The sequence below is a fragment of the Hyperolius riggenbachi genome, chromosome 9 (genome assembly GCF_040937935.1).
Source record: "Hyperolius riggenbachi isolate aHypRig1 chromosome 9, aHypRig1.pri, whole genome shotgun sequence".
Lineage (NCBI taxonomy): Eukaryota > Metazoa > Chordata > Amphibia > Anura > Hyperoliidae > Hyperolius > Hyperolius riggenbachi.
The window spans coordinates 248,184,602-248,208,807 of NC_090654.1; the positions used below are offsets into that span (position 1 = coordinate 248,184,602).

The 24,206-nt window shown below is 49.0% G+C and overlaps 1 long non-coding RNA gene across 1 annotated transcript in view; it reads left to right on the top strand.

Annotated features, from left to right (window-relative positions):
• The first annotated feature begins 1,514 nt into the window (after positions 1-1,514).
• LOC137533085 (uncharacterized) overlaps positions 1,515-24,206 on the top strand; it is a 90,239-nt gene continuing 67,547 nt past the window's right edge. The window contains exon 1 of the long non-coding RNA XR_011024133.1: positions 1,515-1,587. This is a non-coding gene — a long non-coding RNA (uncharacterized lncRNA). The remainder of the gene's footprint in view (positions 1,588-24,206) is intronic.

Below are 24,206 nucleotides of genomic sequence, written 5' to 3' on the forward strand. Positions count from 1 at the left end.
CCCCTAAATTGGCCCTAGACTATAATGCATGTACTACCCGATACATACATAGATATAATAAGACTATGGTAGGGATTAGATTGTGAGCCCCTCTGAGGGACAGTTAGTGACAAGACAATATATTATGTACGGCGCTGCGTAATATGTTGGCGCTATGCAAATACTTAAATAAATACTTAAATAAAAATAAATAAAACAATCCGGGGTCATACAAAAAGGTCAGAAAGGCATGGTACAGAGGGCTAGGCAAAGGCAAGGTCAAATTCTTACCCGAGTTGGTCCAGGCAGCAATCAACAATGAAATCCAGAGAACAGGCAAGGTCAAGCATGAGAGATCCACAGGAAACTACAGCACCCAGCAGCCAGTAACCCTAAGGCAGTGATGGCTAACCTTGGCAGTGGCACTCCAGCTGTGGTGGAACTACAAGTCCCATGAGGCATTGCAATACTCTGATAGCTCTAAGCATTACTCTGGGAGGCAGAGGCATGATGGGATTTGTAGTTTTGTCACAGCTGGAGTGCCAAGGTTAGCCATCACTGCCCTAAGGTAACAAACCCTATAATGGGCGAGGTTTCCCACCCAGACCACAGGAACTACAATTCCCATCAGCCCCTGCAGCCCAAGTAAAGAGAGTGTAATTGGGGGCTACCACTTTAATTTATTGCTCACACTGAGCAATCAATGTCAACGCCTTGGTGCATAAGAGCAGCTCTGAGCTGGGTGCGGCTGCCTAACACCACTGTTCAGGTACGCTCTCAAGCTCAGCCGCAGGGATGCCTCTGCGAGACACAGATGGGGAAGTAGTGACACCCGGAAGGAGGAAGTAGTGATGTTACTTGGACCGCGAGTGGAACGCATTGGCTATAGGCGGCGGCATAGGTAATTAACCCTCCCCTCTACCATTGGCAGGGCTATTTAATTTAAATTTCAATTACTAGTAGCTACTCGTAGTGAACATCACCAGATACAATGTGACTTAGAATGTCTAGATAAAGTCGGAAAAATCATTTGTTAACCACTAAAGATTCCAGGATGTAGATTCTGCATACTTCATGAGGTAGAATCTACGTCCTGCATTAAAAGCCACCGCCTGCCGCTGCGCGTGCATGTGCGCGCTCCTGCGCATGCACGGTCCTGTGAGTGAGTGTTGCTACCTAATAGCAACAATCATTCAATAAAGTTAGAAAAAAAAAGTTTTATATAGTCCCAATAAAATAAAAAGTGTTTTTTTTAATCCCTAGTTAATTTTTAACCCCAGCCTAGCCTACTTACCCATTACTAACCCCTACAATACCTTTACCCAGGGCCGAGCCTGGGCGGGTGCTGCGGGTGCAAGGCACCCAGGCGCCTGCCTCTGAGAGGCGCCGCCCGGCCCCGCTCTCCCCCTGTGGCCGCCGCCGCCGCCGCTTCAAGCTCCCTCCCTCTAGCCGCCGCGTCAGACCTCGATCAGGCGGGCGGGCGCTAGGACCTAGCACGCCGCACTGATATGCGGAAGTGACATCACTTCCGCATATAGAGCGGGTGCGTCCGGCGCCCTTTTCCTGGTCGGGTCGCCCGCTGATTGAGGTCTGAAGGGCTGCTGAAAGGTGAGGGGGGAGCGGAGGAGGGAGCGGCGGCGGCGGGGCGCGCTCCTGTCACTCACTACCTATCCTGGGCGCACATACCCCCTGGCTACCTATCCTGGGCACAGATATCACCTGGCCACCTATCCTGGGCACAGATACCACCTGACTACCTATCCTGGGCACAGATACCCCCTGGCTACCTATCCTGGGCGCACATACCCCCTGGCTACCTATCCTGGGCGCACATACCCCCTGGCTACCTATCCTGGGCACAGATATCACCTGGCCACCTATCCTGGGCACAGATACCACCAGGCTACCTATCCTGGGCACAGATACCACCTGGCTACCTATCCTGGGCACAGATACCACCTGGCTACCTATCCTGGGCACAGATACCACCTGGCTACCTATCCTGGGCACAGATACCACCTGGCTACCTATCCTGGGCACAGATACCACCTGGCTACCTATCCTGGGCACAGATACCACCTGGCTACCTATCCTGGGCACAGATACCCCCTGGCTACCTATCCTGGGCACAGATACCCCCTGGCTACCTATCCTGGGCGCACATACCCCCTGGCTACCTATCCTGGGCGCACATACCCCCTGGCTACCTATCCTAGGCGCACATACCCCCTGGCTACCTATCCTGGGCGCACATACCCCCTGGCTACCTATCCTGGGCGCACATACCCCCTGGCTACCTATCCTGGGCGCACATACCCCCTGGCTACCTATCCTGGGCGCACATACCCCCTGGCTACCTATCCTGGGCGCGCATACCCCCTGGCTACCTATCCTGGGCGCGCATATCCCCTGGCTACCTATCCTGGGCGCGCATACCCCCTGGCTACCTATCCTGGGCGCGCATACCCCCTGGCTACCTATCCTGGGCGCGCATACCCCCTGGCTACCTATCCTGGGCGCGCATACCCCCTGGCTACCTATCCTGGGCGCGCATACCCCCTGGCTACCTATCCTGGGCGCGCATACCCCCTGGCTACCTATCCTGGGCGCGCATACCCCCTGGCTACCTATCCTGGGCGCGCATACCCCCTGGCTACCTATCCTGGGCGCGCATACCCCCTGGCTACCTATCCTGGGCGCGCATACCCCCTGGCTACCTATCCTGGGCGCGCATACCCCCTGGCTACCTATCCTGGGCGCGCATACCCCCTGGCTACCTATCCTGGGCGCGCATACCCCCTGGCTACCTATCCTGGGCGCGCATACCCCCTGGCTACCTATCCTGGGCGCGCATACCCCCTGGCTACCTATCCTGGGCGCGCATACCCCCTGGCTACCTATCCTGGGCGCGCATACCCCCTGGCTACCTATCCTGGGCGCGCATACCCCCTGGCTACCTATCCTGGGCGCGCATACCCCCTGGCTACCTATCCTGGGCGCGCATACCCCCTGGCTACCTATCCTGGGCGCGCATACCCCCTGGCTACCTATCCTGGGCGCGCATACCGCCTGGCTACCTATCCTGGGCGCGCATACCCCCTGGCTACCTATCCTGGGCGCGCATACCCCCTGGCTACCTATCCTGGGCGCGCATACCCCCTGGCTACCTATCCTGGGCGCGCATACCCCCTGGCTACCTATCCTGGGCGCGCATACCCCCTGGCTACCTATCCTGGGCGCGCATACCCCCTGGCTACCTATCCTGGGCGCGCATACCCCCTGGCTACCTATCCTGGGCGCGCATACCCCCTGGCTACCTATCCTGGGCGCGCATACCCCCTGGCTACCTATCCTGGGCGCGCATACCCCCTGGCTACCTATCCTGGGCGCGCATACCCCCTGGCTACCTATCCTGGGCGCGCATACCCCCTGGCTACCTATCCTGGGCGCGCATACCCCCTGGCTACCTATCCTGGGCGCGCATACCCCCTGGCTACCTATCCTGGGCGCGCATACCCCCTGGCTACCTATCCTGGGCGCGCATACCCCCTGGCTACCTATCCTGGGCGCGCATACCCCCTGGCTACCTATCCTGGGCGCGCATACCGCCTGGCTACCTATCCTGGGCGCGCATACCGCCTGGCTACCTATCCTGGGCGCATATACCGCCTGGCTACCTATCCTGGGCGCATATACCCCCTGGCTACCTATCCTGGGGACATATATCCCTGGCTATATATTCTGGGGACACTGTCTGTTTGTCATTATGTGCATTTACTGGTGAAAATCTCTCTTATGTGCATTTGCTGGTGAAAAGCTGTCTTATTATGTGCATTTGCTGGTGAAAAGCGGTCTCTTGTTATGTGCATTTGCTGGTGAAAAGCGGTCTCTTGTTATGTACATTTGCTGGTGAAAAGCGGTCTCTTGTTATGTACATTTGCTGGTGAAAAGCGGTCTCTTGTTATGTACATTTGCTGGTGAAAAGCGGTCTCTTGTTATGTGCATTTGCTGGTGAAAAGCGGTCTCTTGTTATGTGCATTTGCTGGTGAAAAGCGGTCTCTTGTTATGTGCATTTGCTGGTGAAAAGCGGTCTCTTATGTGCATTTACATGGGGAAAAGCTGTCTCTTGTTATGTGCATTTACATGGGGGAAAAGCTGTCTCTTATGTGCATTTAGTGGGGAAATTTTGTCAGTAAAAATAATCTTTTGTCAGTAAATTTTTAGGTATTTGTCAGTAAAAAAATAACGTGAAAGGTTGGCAACACTGGCAGGCTGCGCGGCGCAACGGGAAAGATACAGGCAGCCCACCTCACGCTTGGGCTTGGCGGGGGGAGGAGCCTACGACAGCGAGAGTAGGGTGGCCGCAGGCAGCCATAAATATGCAGTGTGTGACTGCGTCGCACTTGCAGAGCCTCTCAGCCTGAGTCAATCCAGAGACTAGCAGACTCGCAGGAAGCCAAAGCCAGCCAGGAGCAAGCCCATGGAAGAGGGGTAGGAATGGGGTATCACATGCATGCGGAAAGAGGTGGAAGGTGTGGGTGTGATTAGGCAAGACATGGGTGTGGTTATGTGGTTGGGCGCGGTTAATTTAACCACTCCCATAGGCGCCAGAGAAAATCTTGCACCCAGGTGCCAGGCACCCCAGGCTCGCCCCTGCCTTTACCTGTTTATAAACTATTAACGACTGCAGCCTGTAGCCATCGAATGGGATCGCTAGGATGAAAGTTTGTGGCCCCAATGCTCTACAGATGAATCACTCTGACAGTGCCTAGTGATGCAACAGTAGGGCACTATGGCCCCCAAACTATCGCCCTAGAGAACGCATCCGATTGCCACAAACGTGCAGGCTGGGGATAACAGTCTGCCACATGCTCAATTAGTAATAAAATATGGCATATGGGGTATCGTTTAACCGGTAAGGGCCAAACAATTCATTTTTATGTGTTATATTTATAACACATATGGGATGTGTCATGTAAAAATTAGGAAGGGTAACAATTGAAAACATGTTTTTTTTTCTTCATTTATAACTAATTGTCCCCCATAAAATGACTATAAAATAAAATAATGTTCGGAGAAAAATATTACCCAAAGAAAGCCTAGATTGTACTGAAAAAATCAAGATATATATCACTAAGATGGCATAAGTAGTTAAAACGTTACTGCTGTATAAATACGACACAGCTAAAGTATCAAAAACGACAGAAATCTTAAGGGGTAAAAACCATGGAATGCGAACTGGTTAAAGAGACTCTGTAAGAAAAAAAAAGTTCCGCTAGGGGGTACTCACTTCGGTAGGGGGAAGCCTTTGGATCCTATCAAGGCTTCCCCCCATCCTCATGTGTCCTACGGTGGTCTCGCTGCAGCCCACTGAATGCACAGCCGACAATTTGTCAGGCTGTGCAATATTTACCTTTCCCTGTTTCAGAGGGGGGCGCTGTTGCGGTTCTCCACTTGGAAATAGGCGGAAATAGCCAATCTCAGTCAGGTCCGCTCTACTGCGTGGGCGCAGGAGACTTGCGCCTGCGCAGTAGAGCAGACCCGACTGGGATTTGCTATTTCCGCCTATTTCTGAGCGGAGAGCCGCTACTGCCTCTGCGCTGGAGCCGAGAAGGTAAATATTTACATCCCTGCCATTCGGGGAGCTCTATTGCTGCCGCTGTGGGACGGAGGAGGATGGGGGAAGCTTTGATAGGATCTAGAGGCTTCCCCCTCCCGAGGTGAGTACCCCTCAGGGGCAATTTTTTACTAATACAGATCCTCTTAAATATAATATTCAATAGACCATTGATAATATTACAACCAATAAAGACTTGTCTTAAAGAGGAACTCCAGTGAACATTTTAGTGTTGGCAGGTGATGTAGCTGCTGCATGGTTTTTGGCAGTTGGAAACAGCTGTAAACAGCTATTTCCCACAATGCAACAAGGTTCACAGACAGGAAACTGCCAAAAAAAGTATGTATTGTAGGAGGGGTTTCTTGTGGGAGGGGTTTCACCACAATATCAGTCATACAGCACCCCCTGATGGTCTGCTTGTGAAAAGGAATAGATTTTTCATGTAAAAGGGGGTATCAGCTACTGATTGGGATAAAGTTCCATTTTTGGTTGGAGTTTCACTTTAAATTCATGTCTTCATTTGCCACTGTCCCACAGGAAGTCTTAAAGTAATTATAGGTGAACGTCAATCTTCGATCAGACAGAGTCTACAAGAGCTATTTTATCATGCAAACAGATAAACATTAAAAACAAAAAAATAAAGTAAAACAAAAAAATTATATGAAAAGTTCCCAAGTTCCCTTCTACCCCCAGGTGCTAAACTCTCTTTTCAGCTCAATAAATCAGTCCAAAGTTTCTAGAATCTCTCAAACATGTGCAAGCGATCCTCAAACATACTGGCTATTCTTTCATGAATCATGAAATTGTTAATTCTGTGTTTAATCTCTTCAAATGGAACTGTTAGAGCCCATTTTCACTGGGTGCGAATATGTGCGTTTTTTTCAGCACACAAATTCTCATGCAAATGATTTCTTATGGACCTGTTTCCATTACATAAGATAATCACATCCAGAAAGAAAATCTGGACAGCATTATTTATTTATTGTATTTATAAAGTGCCAACATATTACGCAGCGCTGGACATTAGTTTAGGTTACAGACAATATTTAGGGGTGACATCAGGCCTGGATTTACATCACAGGAGCCTATAGGCACAGAGGTCCTAGCACCCTAGACTTTACCCTCTATGAACTCACAAACACTTGCCAAAGTGTGCGGGCGGGCGGCCGAGCTGTCACATCTCCCTTAGTTTTCTTGCCCGTAGCTACAGGTGTCCCTTAACATTAGGTAGCCAGGCCCAGAGGTATCTTCAGTATTAAGTAGCTAGAGGTGCCCCCCAACTGAAGGGAGATCTCGTCAGTGGAAAGCTGAGAGTCAGGTAACTAACATCTCATTTACACTCTGTTCAGGACTCTGCATAGGGAAGGAGGCACTAGGGGACAGGAGTAAGCCGCCTTTTCATCATCAGGCGCCTGTAGGCATGTGCCTACAGTGCCTTATGGTAAATCCAGCCCAGGGTGACATACAGCAATATGACAATACAGGAATACAAGAAAACCAGATCACACAGCACAGTATGAGTACAAGGTAATGCTTAGTCAGTCACTGGAGGGGAGCATGGAGATTAGGCAAGTTAGGTTCCCTCAGATGCATAGCATGGGTGCACAGTAATGGAGGTGCATGATCAGGTAGGACACAAAAGGAGGAGGACCCTGCCCAAAGGCTTATGCTACGTACACACTTGCGATAACTATCGTTTGCAAGGAACGATTGTTGAACGTGCATGCATGAATTTTTGCATGCACGTTCAATAATGTCAATGAAACTTCCTTCTTTGATCAAAATAAAAATGTAAAAAAATCAAATTCGCATGTAATTTTGCACTTAAAAACACATGTATGCGAATTCACATTTGCATGCGATTTTTGCATCCCAAAAATGACATGCAAATCGCATAATTCTAGTAAAAATGTACCCTAATTTTTCCTTCTTTAAACAAAAGTGGTATTTTCTTCTCTTTTTTTAGTAATACTTAATGATTTTTCTGCATTTCTGAACATGCGGTAAATGTGCGGTAAATGCATAAAGTGTGGTAAAACGTGCGGTATTTCAGCAGTAAGCATGCAGTAAATAAATAATAGTAGTTTTTAATTGCCTTCCATAAGTTCGGATAGTCTTTGGTAGAGGTTTTTTTTTTTTTGAGCGGACAGGCTGCGTTCACAGTGGGACGTTACAGGCGCACGTTAGAGCAGCCTGTAACGCAGCCCATCGCACAGTAATGAGAAATCAATGGGCTGTTCACAGTGCCCACGTTGCGTTACATTGTAACGCTGCACATCAAGGTAAAGTGCTTCAGTACGTTATAAGCGGCTAAGCCGTGTTAGACTGTTTGCACATGCTCAGTAGTGTTGGAGGAGGAGGTCTCCCCTCCTCCTCCTCGGCCAGCCACATGGCTAATTAATATTCACTGCATGGTGTGATGTGCAGTGTTTACTTCCTGGAGCGGCCTCTCTGTGCGGCGATTGGCTGGCGGGACCACGTGATGCCGCATGCGTCCAAGAGTACGCATCACGGCATCACGGACGCCAGAGTGAGCTGCACAACGCGGCTCAGTCTGACGTCCACATCCAACACCACCTGGCGTTGCGTTAGGGGTACGTTATGCCATAACGTCCCCTAAAACGCAATGTCCTGGTGGGAAAGTAGCCTCAAGGTGTATTTGATTATGTAACAACCTATGAAAAATATGTTTATAGGCATCATCTATAAGAAAAAATTTTGCCTGAATAGGAACTCCACTAAAACGGCAATAGGAACTCCACTAAAAACTGCAAAATGCATACAAATTGACTTTACCTCCAGGTACATGCAGGCAGTGGCGTACCTAGGGCATTTGACACCCGGTGCTAGGTATTGAAAGACACCCCCCCCCCACGGTACACCACCTGCGGCGCGCGAAGCGCGCCGCGGCGAAAAAATGGGCGTGGCTATGACTGGATGGGGCGGAGCTAATTTAAAAGTGCACCCAAGTTTTAGTCAACCTTTCTCCAGAAAATTCACATCATTGCGCAGCTTTTCTCCAGAAAATACACAAAATGTCAGAAGCTTTCAACATAAAATACACGTAATGCGAGAACATTTCACCAGACATTACACGTTATGTGAGCAGATTTCACAAGAAAATACATTCAATCATGTCGGCAGATTTGACCAGAAAAAAATCATTCAATCTTGCGGTAGATTTGACCAGAACATACACAATGTCAGCACCAGATTTCACCACAAAATACACAATATCAGTAGTTAAACTGACCACAAAATACACAATGACGGTAGTTAAACTGACCACAAAATACACAACGGTAGTTAAACTGACCACAAAATACATAATGACGGTAGTTAAACTGACCACAAAATACACAATGTCGGTAGCAGATCTGACCACAAAATACACAATATCGGTAGCAGATTTGAGTGTTGGCAAGCTGATAGCCTGGTGGGTAGGTGGTGAAGGGTGAGCAGCCTGATTGCCTAGTGGGTAGGTGGGCAGCCTGCTGGGTAGCAGTGGTGGGTAGGGGGGCAGCAGTGGTGGGTAGCCTGCTGGGTAGCCTGGTGGGTAGGTGGGCAGCAGTGGTGGGTAGGTGGGTAGCATGGTGGGTAGGGGGGCAGCAGTGGTGGGTAGGTGGCCAGCCTGCTGGGTAGCCTGGTGGGTAGGTGGGCAGCCTGCTGGGTAGCAGTGGTGGGTAGGTGGGCAGCAGTGGTGGGTAGGTGGGCAGCCTGCTGGGTAGCCTGGTGGGTAGGTGGGCAGCCTGCTGGGTAGCAGTGGTGGGTAGGTGGGCAGCAGTGGTGGGTAGGTGGGCAGCAGTGGTGGGTAGCCTGGTGGGTAGGTGGGCAGCCTGCTGGGTAGCCTGGTGGGTAGGTGGGCAGCAGTGGTGGGTAGGTGGGCAGCAGTGGTGGGTAGCCTGGTGGGTAGGTGGGCAGCAGCGGTGGGTAGGTGGGCAGCAGCGGTGGGTAGGTGGGCAGCAGTGGTGGGTAGCCTGCTGGGTAGCCTGGTGGGTAGGTAGGCAGCAGTGGTGGGTAGGTGGGCAGCCTGCTGGGTAGCCTGGTGGGTAGGTGGGCAGCAGTGGTGGGTAGGTGGGCAGCAGTGGTGGGTAGGTGGGCAGCAGTGGTGGGTAGCCTGCTGGGTAGGTGGGCAGCAGTGGTGGGTAGGTGGGCAGCAGCGGTGGGTAGGTGGGCAGCAGTGGTGGGTAGCCTGCTGGGTAGGTGGGCAGCAGTGGTGGGTAGGTGGGCAGCAGCGGTGGGTAGGTGGGCAGCAGCGGTGGGTAGATGGGCAGCAGCGGTGGGTAGGTGGGCAGCAGTGGTGGGTAGCCTGCTAGCAGTGGTGGGTAGGTGGGCAGCAGCGGTGGGCAGGTGGGCAGCAGCGGTGGGCAGGTGGGCAGCAGCGGTGGGTAGCCTGCTGGGTAGCCTGGTGGGTAGGTGGGCAGCAGCGGTGGGTAGGTGGGCAGCAGTGGTGGGTAGGTGGGCAGCAGTGGTGGGTAGCCTGCTAGCAGTGGTGGGTAGGTGGGCAGCAGCGGTGGGCAGGTGGGCAGCAGCGGTGGGTAGCCTGGTGGGTAGGTGGGCAGCAGCGGTGGGTAGGTGGGCAGCAGTGGTGGGTAGGTGGGCAGCAGTGGTGGGTAGCCTGGTGGGTAGGTGGGCAGCAGTGGTGGGTAGGTGGGCAGCAGTGGTGGGTAGGTGGGCAGCAGCGGTGGGTAGGTGGGCAGCAGTGGTGGGTAGGTGGGCAGTAGTGGTGGGTAGCCTGGTGGGTAGGTGGGCAGCAGTGGTGGGTAGGTGGGCAGCAGTGGTGGGTGGCCAGTGCACCTGTAAAAGAAAAAAACCTTACCTGCAGATGTCTTCCGAGTCCCAGGCAGCCTCCGCAGCTCCTCTTGAATGTCCCGCGCCGTCTCCTGCTGCGTCATCAGTGCAGGGCTACGGGAAGATGGCCGCCAAAGCCCACACTGGAGACAAAAATAGACGGCAAGATGGCGTCGGCGGCCATCTTGCCGTCTATTTTTGTCTCCAGTGCGGGCTTCGGCGGCCATCTTCCCGTAGCCCTGCTCGGGTAAACTGAGGGCGGCTATCAGCCGCCCTGTCAGTGCCCGTTGCCGGCGCCCGTGGAGGGGAAGCGCCGAAGGAGGGGACCCAGGTGAGGGAGATGTGGGGGGTATTTCCCCCCTCCCCGCCGACGCTGCCACCCCTCCTTCAGCGCTGCTTCCCCTCCTGTGTCATCAAGGCTTCTGGGGAGGCCTTGATGACACCCCCCCTGGAGCTGACACCCGGAGCGGAGCGCTCCTGGCCGCCCCATGGTAGGGACGCCACTGCATGCAGGTCTTAGGGTGGCCACTAATGACCCAATCTTTTTCATCCAATCTTACCAAATCTAGTACAAGAGTAAACTGAGTGAATGTATTGAAAGGATATTATGGGCCTTACATTACATAGAAATGGTAAGATTGGATGACCAGCACAACTGTTATCTTCGTGTTTACTATTTACCTGCATCAGTGTTTTACTTCAGCTAACATCTGGAAATATGTCTGAAGAAGGGGACTAGATCCCAGAAAGCTTGCATCATTTAACGCTATCAGTTAGCCATTAAAAGGTATTATTTTTTACAAAACGTTATTTTTTCTACCTATATAATTTGTTTGGCTAACACGGTACAGAAACTTTTTTGCTACTAAGATTGTATGAAAAAGATTGTACCGTTAGTGGCCAGCTTAAAACTGATCGGTAAATTATGTGCTAACATGCCCCCTAATTTCCATGAGAATAGATATTGTCAGTAAAATTAATGCAAATTACCTCACATATTACCTCAAAATTTACTGCAAGAGGTAAAACATGACCTAAACCTACCAGAGTTGCTAAATGTCATTACCTCATGAGGTAAATTACCGTACATGAGGTACTGTAAATTGTTAGAAATCCCTACCAGAATTGAGATCAATGTATAATTTCAATAGATTCATATAATACATACAAATATATTGTATGTATACACAAGCACACACTATATAATTATTTCAAGAATTGCTTTAAGTTCCCCAATATCTTGAAACTCCAGGGCGGTGCTGTACAGGTTCTTAGGATCTTCTGGAACATCCTGAGAGGAAATGTAGTTGACTTGTCTACCAGTGGGGCAATCTTGCCCCAGAACCCTGCTGCAGCTCAACATGTCAATGTCATTGCTGTTTGTACATGTTTTGAAGACTCCATCTATCACTGTTAATGCATCTGAATCCGTTCCGCTTCATGAAGTGACCTCATTAGCTTAACCTTGAAAGCCCCAGACAGATTAACCTCATCTCAGCCGTCCATCAACTGCTTTCTCAGCACAGCCCGGCCATGTTCAGAGACAAGGCACTCTGCAGGTGCGGGGAAACACTTTAAGGGGGAATTAGCCAAACGTGAACTTTAAACCAAACCTGTTTAAGAAAAATTAGCTGAATAATAAGCTGAATGCACATAAAGATGTAATGGGTGATCATAAGGACACGCCTGCCATCTGTTTTCCTATTTGTGGTTTGTAGATCTTCAATCTCTCACCAGGAAACAGGAAATTTGTGGCTCTGTGTCCTGCATGGTAGCAGGAAATGTGGGCACTTGCTAGCAGGAGTATGGGTGCCGCCATACATGCCCATTGAAATAGCAGTGTTGAGGGGAAATTTGGGCCCTGCGGTGCCCGATAAAAATGGTGATTAGCAGCATGGTGATTAAAGTTAGGTGTGTGTGTAGGTGTGTGAGGGGGGGGGGGGTAGTAAGGTTAGGTGTCAGGTAGGGTGGTGTAGCGTTCGTGGGGGGGGGGGGACAGTTAGGTGCCAGGAAGGGTGTCTGTGTGGGGCAAGGGGGTGCGTTTAGGGTTGGGTTCAGCTATAGTAAAATATCACCTTTCCTCGGTACCAAAATTTCCAGACACCCTTTTATTACGTATGCGTCCTGCATTTGTCTTCATCAGTCCAAAAAAGAATGACGTAAGGTTCCCCTGAACCTAGTGGCGTAGCAATAGGGGGTGCAGAGGTAGCCACCGCATTGGGGCCCTTAGGCCAGAGGGGCCCCAAGGGGACCTCCCTCAAGCACAATATTAGCTCTCTATTGGTCTTGTGCTGGTAATAATCACTTCTATAGATGCTCTGAATAGTAGTAATCATTAACGAACTGTCCCCCACTCCTTCTTGCAACTCTGACACTGTGGTCATGTTTGGCAGGTTTTGGTGCGCCGTATCAATAGTTATGTATAGAGTGTTTGGGGGGCCCTATGTAAAACTTGCACCGGGGCCAATAGCTCCTTAGCTACGCCACTGCCTGAACCGTTTGCTGTTTCCAGAAATTCTGGCTGGTATTGGCAACGGATTCAGATATTCAGATCGGCAGCAAGCAGACACGGACATATGCTGTCAGGTCGGCCCCCTCACTCCTCCTATGCGAAAAGGTGGTCACTGTGGGGATACCATGGTCACCTGTATGACAAGGAGAGACCAGGAGCCAAATGGTGATTTTTCTGGCGTCCATGCTTGTGACCATATTTTAAAGACACTTGTATTGACCTGACGAAGTGGACTGAGACCCGTGAAATGCGTTGCCTTTTAATTGTGCTGAATACATCATTTAATCTTTTTACATTAACCCTGTGGTTTGGGTTGTTCTGTCTGGAGTGGTAAAGACACTTACCTCCCCTTATTATTTTTTATTTCATCACATTACCTATCTTTGGGCGCCTCCCCAGTACTCCTCCTATGCGCATCTGTGTGTGCAAACCTGGTGTCCCATGTGCGCTCCTGAACTCTCCATTCCTCCTTCATCCCCATGTGACACTCTGCCAGATTTTGCAGAGCTACCATAGCAGAACATCATGCTTGACTTCATTCAGGTGATGGGACAGGTCTTCCTCTCTCTTGTGACAGGCATCAGAGGCCACATAGGCTGCATGGTGCCGCTACACAGAGGTGTTGGGAAGACCTGAGCCTCTGCCACAATGAGGTAAAGTAGTATGAAGTATGAAGTTCCACTGCAGCTGCTCTGCAAAGTCTGTCAAGGTGCCAGGGAGGAGATTTTGGGAGCACACACAAGGAACCTCTGCTGCTCTGCACCCCAGGACCAGGCCCTCCTTCCCCCTTCATGGTGGCCGGGTTATGGGGGCTATTTATACACCCCTGTCTGGACTGTAGTTTTGTCTATCACAGGAATGAATTTCTCATTATGTGACCAAAGTACTTAAAGGGAACCTGTACTGAGTAAAATTATTTAAAATAAACACATGAGGTAACTTCAAATGAACATTACATAGTTACCTTGCCATCAGTTCCTCTCAGAAGCTCACCATTTTCTTCTGACAATGATGTTGTCAGAACTGAAATATATCAGTTGCTGTCAGTTATATATCAGTTGCTGTCAGTTATAGCTGAGAGGACAACTAATATGCCAAGTAATGTCAATGTTTCCCTATGGCTCAAGTGGGCGATGTTACAGTTTAACAGTGTGCTGACCAGAAAGCTGTTATGGGTAATGGCCATTTTCAAAATGGAGGACGGAGAATTCCCTTGATCACAGTGGACAAACAGGACGCGGGAGAGGAGAAAGACACTGAGGAGTAGACTACATGGGAGGTAAGTATGACTTGTGTATGTTTATTTTGGCCTTTAATTTTCAGTTCAGGTTTTCTTTAAGTTTTAATTGTAGGCTAGTAGTAGGTGTAGAAAAAAAGTAGGTAAAAAAAAATAGCAAACCTATTTTGAGAGTTTTCTTGCACAGTGGGAGTTTCAAATGCATTTTATTTGTAAAGTTTGAATATCTCCTTAGAGAAAGCTCAGGAGAAAACTTAACAGGATATGAGCCATTGTATAGTGAATACTTGCCTTGAGGCTATGGCAGGGATTAGACTGTGAGCTCCTCTGGGGGAGAGTTAGCGATGTGGCAGATGTCAGCGCTATATAAATGCATAATAATAATAACTCTGTATTTAGCTGTTGGCCTGGTGCTCGGCTACAAGCTCTTTGATATTTGTTTTATTTTGCTGTACCTCTATTTATAATATGTAAGAAGACCCCTGTATGAAATGCAGGGCAAGCTGCTTTAAACTGTTATGGTTTGAATGACACGTATTTACATTAATTTATCCCGCTTTGAAGAGGCAGCGGGGAGCGGAGTGCCAGAGGAATGCAGCTCATGCTGAGAGTGTGCAGCCGATGACATGTGAAGAGTCTGTGACACTCCAGAAAGACGCTGTGACAGATCAGATGCCTCCTCTAATGCATGTTAGACCTGATACTTAGTGCCTAGCAAAGACTCCCCATGACGGGACTCTACTCTTGCTGTGAGACTACTGGTGGCTCCTGCTGGAAATTCAACAAATGCAAAATACAGTACAATCTCTTTGGCTGGGTCCACATATGACATAGCGTGAAATGCGTTTTATGTTATGTGTTATGTTAATGTTTTGTGAGTTTTTGGTGCGTTTTTACTGCATTTTTGGTGTGTTTGCTTTTTTTTAACGCAGATGCATTTTTAATGCATTTTGTGTGCGTTTTAATGCGTTTGCGATTTGCATATGTAAAACGCATATGTGTTTTGTATGCGTTTTTATATTTACATTTATGCAAATCACTAGGAAGACAACAAGAAGCAGAAATAATTCCGAAATCTTTATTTAAAAAAAACACAAAAACGCATAAATAGGCATCCAAATTGCAAACAAAACGCAATCTATTGCATTTCCATTGACTTTCATTATGGCCTTGATTCACTAACCGGTGCTAACTCATTAGGTGCTAAGTTGTTTGCACGACCAAAGCTATTACTGTTCGCACGCAAAGTTTAGCGGTGCGCGCGAAACATCGCCCCGGTGCGCCCAAAACGCCCAAAACTTTTTAGGTGCACAGGTGCGCCATTTGGGCACACCGGTGCAACGTTTTGCGTGCACTAACTTAACAAACTTTGCGCACACAAACTTTTGCGCGAGTATTAGTGCGCAAAGGCATTTTGCGCTCGCTAAGGGGCTTTTCACTGGCGTGCTAACACTTAGCACCCTTTTGTGAATCAAGCCCTATGTGTGTTTTGGCAGCGATCCTGCACAATATGCAACAAAACCAGCGTTCTCGAAACGCATGCTGTAAATCGCAAGTCTCTGTGCAATTTTTTCTGCGTCCCATTGATTAACATTGCTGCTTAAAATGCAGGGTTTTACGCAACGATATCGTTTCTGCTATGTGTGCACCCAGCTTCAATAGGAAACTCCAAGCAATTGGCCAAGTAGTTTACTATATCCGAAGTTTTCCGCAGCTGGAATCTCCACTCCATGCCATTCTGACAAGATTTTTGCTTAGGCAGTTTGAGATGGCTTTCAAGTAACAATACAAGTTAAAAAAAAAACTTATCCCAAATAGGGATACTCATTGGAATTCCGCGGAATTGAAACTTCCACATTTCCGTTCGGCATTGGAATGTGGAAATCGTAGTCGGTTATCAGAGTTCTGAGATACCGATAGTTAAGATTCAGCTCTGCCCCTACTGGCGTCAATCGCGGCGCAACGCCGCCTCTCCCCGCCCCTCTTTGTGAAGGTAGAGTGAGAGGGGCGGGCAGAGGCGGCGATGCGCCGCGATTGACGTCAGGAGGGGCAGAGCTGAAGCTGAAAGCTCTGCCCCTTCCAGGAAATGCCGGCGGATTGCCCCCCGGGCGATTTGGGGGCTCTGCAGCCCTCGTTTAGCGGCGGGGATGCGGCGGATTACTTGGGAGCACTGAAGCGAACTATAAGGAAGCTTTTGCCGGCACGGGCCACAAAATACTGTATCGAGGGCCGCAAATGGCCCGCGGGCCGCGAGTTTGAGACCCCTGCTCTGAATGATTCTGAGGAAAAACAGCTTTCCTCACCTCATGAGAATACCGATTCCAATCAGATTTCTGATCATTTTCCGATTGCGATCAGAATTCTGCACTGCAGAATACCGAATAGATATATTGATTGAATTTAATGTAAAATATTTAGTTTAGTCGGTATGCGCCAGAATTCCGCTCAGAATTGATCTGAAACGGGTCCAAAATCAGAAACCTTATTGATTGCACTCAATTCGGGATGCTGTGAAATTTTGATCAGAAATGGAGCAGAAATCTGTAATCGGATACCGATCGGAATCGGTATTGCCATGTGATAAGTGGAATTTCAACGTAATCGGTAATCAGCATTTCCGACCATCTCTAATCCCAATACATGGGATCGCTCCACTGAGTAAACCCCTGAATTGCAAGTCTTAACCACTTGCCGACCGCACGCTTATACCGTGTGTCGGCAAAGTGGCAGCTGCAGGACCAGCGACGCAGTACTGCGTCGCCAGCTGCAGGCTGATTAATCAGGAAGCAGCCGCTCGCGCGAGCGGCTGCTTCCTGTCAAATCACGGCGGGGGGCTCCGTGAATAGCCTGCGGGCCGCCGATGGCGGCTCGCAGGCTAAATGTAAACACAAGCGGAAATAATTCGCTTTGTTTACATTTGTACGGCACTGCTGCGCAGCAGCGCCGTAAGGCAGATCGGCGATCCCCGGCCAATCAGCGGCCGGGGATCGCCGCCATGTGACAGGGGACGTCCTGTCACTGGCTGCACAGGACGGATAGCGTCCTGTGCAGCCTCGATCACCGGGGGGGGAGCAGGTAGGAGAGGGAGGGGGGAATTTCGCCGCGGAGGGGGGCTTTGAGGTGCCCCCCCCGCCAGCCACACGCAGGCAGAAGAGATCAGACCCCCCCTGCACATCATCCCCATAGGGGGGAAAAAAGGGGAGCAATCTGATCTCTCTGCCTGCACCCTGATCTGTGCTGGGGGCTGTAGAGCTAACCCAGCACAGATCACTAAAAACCACGCTGGTCCTTAAGGGGGGGTAAAGGGTGGGTCATCAAGTGGTTAAGATGCCCATAGACCTAATGATTCTGGGCAGATTCGACAAAGAGACAAATGTATCTCTAATCGAATCTGATTACAGATAAATGTGTCTGTTTGTTGATTCTGCCCATATACTACAGGCCGATTCCCGTTCGATTTCAGCATGAAGGAAGTTCGCACCACCGCTGCCCCCAAGGTATAAATGCCCCCCCAGTGTATGCAGTTGTACGTTAACTGTCCTGTTGCAGCCTCTGCGCGGAGTCCGCAACCTCTGGGCAGCTCTCCGTACATGCTACTGGCGCACAGCGTCTGACGTCCGCGCATAGCATCTGACGTGACACTGTGCATCTGACTGTGTGACACTCCACTGACACCCAGAGCTGTGTGCACACTACTGCTGTTGCTACATTAACTTGCGAACACAGTACCATTCCTGTGCATTGTTATTTCACTGTATTCTGATAGTACTATTGCATTTCTCAGTATGAGACACTCCACATCCCACTGACACCCAGAGCTGTGCATAATGTGATTTCTGTCCTTTAGGGAATAAAAACTCGACTTTGAGTCAACTCCGAAATTTTTGTTGGAACTTTTGGCATGGACCCCCCTCTGGCATGCCCCTGTCCAGGTGTTAGACCCCTTGAAATAACTTTTCCATCACTTTTGTGGCCAGAAACAGTCTTTGTAGGTTTTAAAATACGTCTGCCCATTGAAGTCTATGGCGGTTCACCTGTTCGCGAACATTTTCGGAATTTCACATTCGCCCTTCGCGAATGGAAAATTCTATGTTCGCATGATGAGGTATGTGTGGGGGCGTGGTTAAAGGTGTGAAGGGGCATGTCTTAAAGTGTCCCACTTTCTTACCTCAAAAAGTTGGGATGTATGATTATAGATCTCACCAGTTAATGCAGGTACCAATAGTGTGCTCCTCTGTCCACATTTCTGTGCAGCCTGGATGATATTGTAACTGCAGTGTCTCCTATACATATATGTATGCATTTATATGTTCACATTTATGTGGTAATTTTCATGTATATGCTCCTTTTGTTTGGACGCCCCATCATTCTGGCTACACGGCGCACGCGCTATGTCTCCATGGATGTGGGAAATTTAATTTTAATGCAAATAATTTAAATACATCCTGGCGGATCACTCAGAAACAGCTGTATCAGTCTGCAGACAGACTGTACACACGCCGGACTGTCGCTGGAACGCCCACCCAGCGGGAGGTATCGACGGACCCATCGTTGCCTGCAGTCCGGCGTGTGTACGGACCTCTAGACCTCTCAGAATGAGCGCCTCAACCGAGTGTTAATTAGAGGGTGTTCAAGATTCTACAGTTGGTTTTGGGTGGCTCCTGTCTCCAGACCAATGAAAGTGGATCCCTGAAGTGATATAGGCTAATGATTAACCTTATCTGCAAAGTCAGGCATTAGCTTTCGCTAGTTCATCCTCTAGACAGCTACAACTTGTTATCTCATCGTCTGCTGTAACTTTACAGCATCATAACTCTGAAGCATTTTATGTTCTAAGTGCGTTCTTGCTGCATGACAACCATACAAAATCAAAGCACGCACGGAACAGAGGAACCCTTGTAATAGCCCCAAGACAAGTTTAATAACTCCATAGCTGGTTTAACTGACTTAATGCACATTGCAAGATTAAAATGTCTTGTCGGAGCAGGCTTGCTAATATCAATGGCTCGCGACCTGCAAGCGGCCGCTTGTCTCCCCCAGCTCATACTTTGTTCAAATACAGTTGGAAATATCTCCTGTTGATTGGACAGGAAGCTGCAAACTTCCAGCAGATTAACCCTCTTCATGTAACGTTGTCTGGGCCCGCCCGCTAAATATTTCTGTCTAATTTAGCAGAGATATTTGTTTTTGCCTTTCAGTTTCCAGTCCTTCAGTTAAAGTACTCTGCAGAGAACTGTTTTCTTTTTTTTTTTGCGAAGCGTAGGTTGGTTGCGTTGGCTCATATCACACCCACAAAATATTTTGTTGTTGATGGAGTTCAGAATAATTTAGAGGTGGAATTTTTATGTTTTTTTCTGCGCTGTCTTTTAATTGAAATACATAAAAGTATGAATTACTCCTATATTTGTTTTAAAACTCTTCCATCTCTTTGTCCCACCCACTTTAGCTATTACAGAACCCTCATGCTGAAAGCATCCCTGGAATGATGTCACATAGGGCTTCCGGTCAGAGTCCTGATGACCTCTGTGGGTGCAGGTGGTTGTGGTAGAGGACAGTGGCTCATCTACAAATAATGCCTCCCCCCCCCCAGCAAAACTTTGAGTAAGGTCCCCTTCATGTTCACAACTGTTCCCTTGCCTCTCCTTGCTGACTCTTACCGCCTGGGGGTTCATCTTACGTGGGTCATAAAACAAGTGTGGCCATCAGGATCTTCATATCCATAACTTGTGTAGTGTAACGATTGGTGTAGCAACACAGATGTCTGATCATATGTGTGATCTGCAGAATCACCAATAATACAGACGTTATACCTGATTATGTGGTGATCTGCAGTATCACCAATAATACAATTATAGCAGGTAAGCAACGAGGTATGTAGTGCTTGGTGCAACAGTAACAGGATAGTAGCTAAACTTCACCAGAGGAGCTGGTGGGTCCTTATAGAACAGTGTAACTGAGTAGTTAGACTTAACCTCACCAGAGGAGCTGGTGGGTACTATTAGAACACAGTAACTGATTAGTTTGGCTTAACCTCACCAGAGGAGCTGGTGGGTACTATTAGAACACAGTAACTGATAGTTTGGCTTAACCTCACCAGAGGAGCTGGTGGGTACTATTAGAACACAGTAACTGATAGTTTGGCTTAACCTCACCAGAGGAGCTGGTGGGTTCTATTAGAACGCAGCAAATGATAGTTTGACTAAACCTCACCAGAGGAGCTGGTGGGTACTATCAGTAGAGCACCTCACCAGTGACAAGGGCTCACTGATGAGTAGAGAGGTCAGACAGGCTATGATCAGTAACGACTCGAGCAGGCACAGTACAGAATTGACAGGCAAGAGAATAGTAAGATATCAGGCAGGGTTCAGCAACAGAGTCAGATAGGCAGATGTACAGGAACGATAAGCAAGAGCAGAGTCAGAGGGTAGCAAGAGTCATACACAGAATATCAATAACCGTATACAATCCTAGTCTTGTGTGAAATCCCTGGTTTTCTCCCAAATCAAAGCACACCAGATACTATCTAAGGTCTGAGCGCTAGCAAATAAGTATTCGCAACAGCAGACAAGTTGCGAGTGAACAGAGAAGGCTTATGAAGCAGAGGAGACCCCACCGCCACGCCCACAACAATCAACCAATCCGGAGCGCCGTGAGCCTCCTCTGACGTCAGCCGACCGGCCGGTCAGCTGACGCGCCTCCTCCCTGCATAAAGGTCCTGTCTCCGCGTGCGCCCGCGCGATACGGAAACTCTATGTGCAAACGACAGACCCGTCCTCGGCGTACTAGACGCCAGAGGCACGGGCGAGGTCCCTGAACATAAAGGCAAGGCGGCTGCAGAAACACCCTGAGTGTCCGCAGCCGCCATTACTGCGGGTCTGCCCATTAGTCTGTGGGTGGTAGCCAGAGGAAAACGATAGGTTCATACCCAAATGATGGCAAAAGGCCCTCCAGAACTTGGAAACAAACTGGACTCCCCTGTCTGACACCACATTCTCCGGGATACCATGCAATCTGAAAATGTGGTGAATGAAGAGCTCTGCCAGTTCCTGTGCAGAGGGGAGTCCGTCCAAGGGCACGAAATGGGCCATCTTACTGAACCTATCGACTACCACCCATATGACTGTTTTCCCATCAGATCTGGGCAATTCACCCACAAAGCCCATGGACAGGTGAGTCCATGGCTGTTCAGGTACCGGCAATGGCTGTAATGTACCCACAGGAGCCCGTCTGGATGACTTACTCCTGGCACAAACAGAACAGGTTCCCACAAAGTCTTTACAGTCCGAGACAATAGAAGGCCACCAGACACATCTGTCCAGCAACTCCTACGTGCGGGTAATACCCGGGTGACCTGCATTCTTATGGGCGTGAAAAACAGGTAAAATTTGAAATCTGAATTGGAGGGGTACAAACAGAACCCCATCTGGTTTCCCTTCGGGAACCTCCTGCTGAAAAGGGTTCAAGACAGATGCCCAATTTTCCCAGGTCTCAATGTCAGGGGTGTCAGAGGACTGCGATGACTCTCCCTCTACTTGAATCTCGGTAGCACCTATAATGACTTTCTCCAAACAATGATGACGACAGTAGGAGGACCAACTCAAGAGTTGTCTGGAACTCCAGTCGATCTGAGGGGAGTGTTTCTTTAGCCATGGCATACCAAGAATTACAGTGGACATTTTCAGAACCAGAAACTGTATTTGTTCTTTATGCAACACTCCTAGCTGACATGTTAGCACAGGAGTCTGAGTAAGTGGTTGTTTCCCCTGCAATGGTGAGTCATCCATTGCAGTAACCACCACTTGGCGTCCCACAGATAAGAGGGGAAAACCAAATTTAACGGCAAAATCATAGGCCATCACGTTAACTGCAGAACCCGAGTCTATAAAGGCCTGGGTGGAATGAACCTGACCCTCCCAGACAATAGAACACGGGAGAAGTAAATGATTGTTTTTAGAGGTAAGACTGGATTGCCTAGGGTAGTACCTCCAGCTACACCTAGGCGATAGAGTTGTCCGCCTTTCTGGGACAATTTGCCACTATATGTCCTTTCTCTGCACATTACAGACAGAGGTTTTCAGCACGTCTCCTGTTCTTTTCAACCTCCGAGAGTTTGGTCTATCCAATCTGCATTGGCTCATCCAGAGGTGGAGGGGAAGAAACAGGAGGTGAAAAAATACCAGAAGTGGTTCGCCCTGGGATTTTACCCCGAGTTTGCTTTTGATGGCGAGCTCGCCGATCAATCCTGATTGCCAAGGATATCGCCTCATCCAAGGACTTAGGCTCAGGGTGACCTAACATCAAATCGGCTACAGCATCAGACAATCCTGTCAGAAAACAATCCAACAGAGCATACTGCCCCCATCTGGCTGTTACTGCCCACCTTCTAAATTCGGCTGCATAAATCTCGACATGGATTTGCCCTTGTCTGAGAGTCTTAAGTTTCCTCTCAGATGTTGTAGCCAAATCAGGATCATCATATATAACTGCCATAGCTTTAAAGAAATCTTGCACAGAGGCCAAAGCCTCACTACCCTCTGGAGACTGTAGGCCCAGGACTGAGAATCCTCAGCTAATAAGGTCTTTATAAATGTAACCCTTTGACTCTCTGTACCTGAAGATACTGGCCATAACTCAAAATATGATAAGCACCGGTGCTTGAAATTTCGAAAATCAGAGCGATGCCCCGAGAATATTTCAGGAGGGGGCATCCTGGGGCTCAATAGCTCGAGGGGAGGACACTTGTGCATTACAACCCTCAAGACGGTTAATTGTCTCATCCATTTGATCAATCTGAGTTTGCTGTGTGTTAACCGTCTTGATGAGATCGTGAATGTACGTAGTCAACATCTCGACCCGACTGCACAGTCTCCATATTTTTTCTGGTCTGCTGTTCTGTAACGATTGGTGTAGCAACACAGATGTCTGATCATGTGTGATCTGCAGAATCACCAATAATACAGACGTTATACCTGATTATGTGGTGATCTGCAGTATCACCAATAATACAAGTATAGCAGGTAAGTAATGAGGTATGTTGGTGCAACAGTAACAGAATAGTAGCTAAACCTCACCAGAGGAGCTGGTGGGTCCTTATAGAACAGTGTAACTGAGTAGTTAGACTTAACCTCACCAGAGGAGCTGGTGGGTACTATTAGAACACAGTAACTGATTAGTTTGGCTTAACCTCACCAGAGGAGCTGGTGGGTTCTATTAGAACACAGCAACTGATAGTTTGACTAAACCTCACCAGAGGAGCTGGTGGGAACTATCAGGACACAATAACTGATAGTTTGGCTTCACCTCACCAGAGGAGCTGGTGGGTACTATCAGTAGAGCACCTCACCAGTGACAAGCAAAAAAATCGGGAAGGTCCGCACACTCAAACTGATCCAAAATCAAGGTTTATTCAACCAATGTGATACAAGTCCACTCCATATACCGACGACTCATTTCGGGGCCCCGTGGGGTCCCCTTTGTCAAGGTATAACAGCACAGAAGACATTCTTCTGTGAGGCTGTACACAGTGTTTGGATTTTTATGTCTCCTCTTTTTTTTGTGTGTATGTGCATTTTTGAACATAAGATGGTGCTGCCTGGTTCTTGACTCCTCTCTCGTCTTTGGTGTGGGCTTACGCCTCTCCCATCCCCAAGGCCGGCTTTATACCGTTAGCGCCGCTAGGCCAACTTCTTGCTGCTTCCCTTCCTTCTGCAGGAGCCCCCCCCCCCCCCCCCCCATGGCATATGCAGCCTCCTAATTCTATGTATACTATCCATGTACAACAGCACCTCTCCTTCATGCACAGCTCTCTTTGGCAGCAGCACCACTCTTCCATTTGTTGCTCCCCATTAACATCCTTGTTTTTCAATTTCTATCCTTGTCTTCCCAGTCCAGATGCCCTCTTGGGCCGCAGGTGCCTAAGGCCTAGGCCTTTGTGGCATTTTCAGAAGTCCAGCCCTGCCTGTCCCTGGCCTTCTCATTAGTATATGAGCTGCGCCCTCATATACTAACGAGATATATTATATATACTAACAGTGCATGGCTATAATTGAGGGGCAAAGCAGCATCCTCCC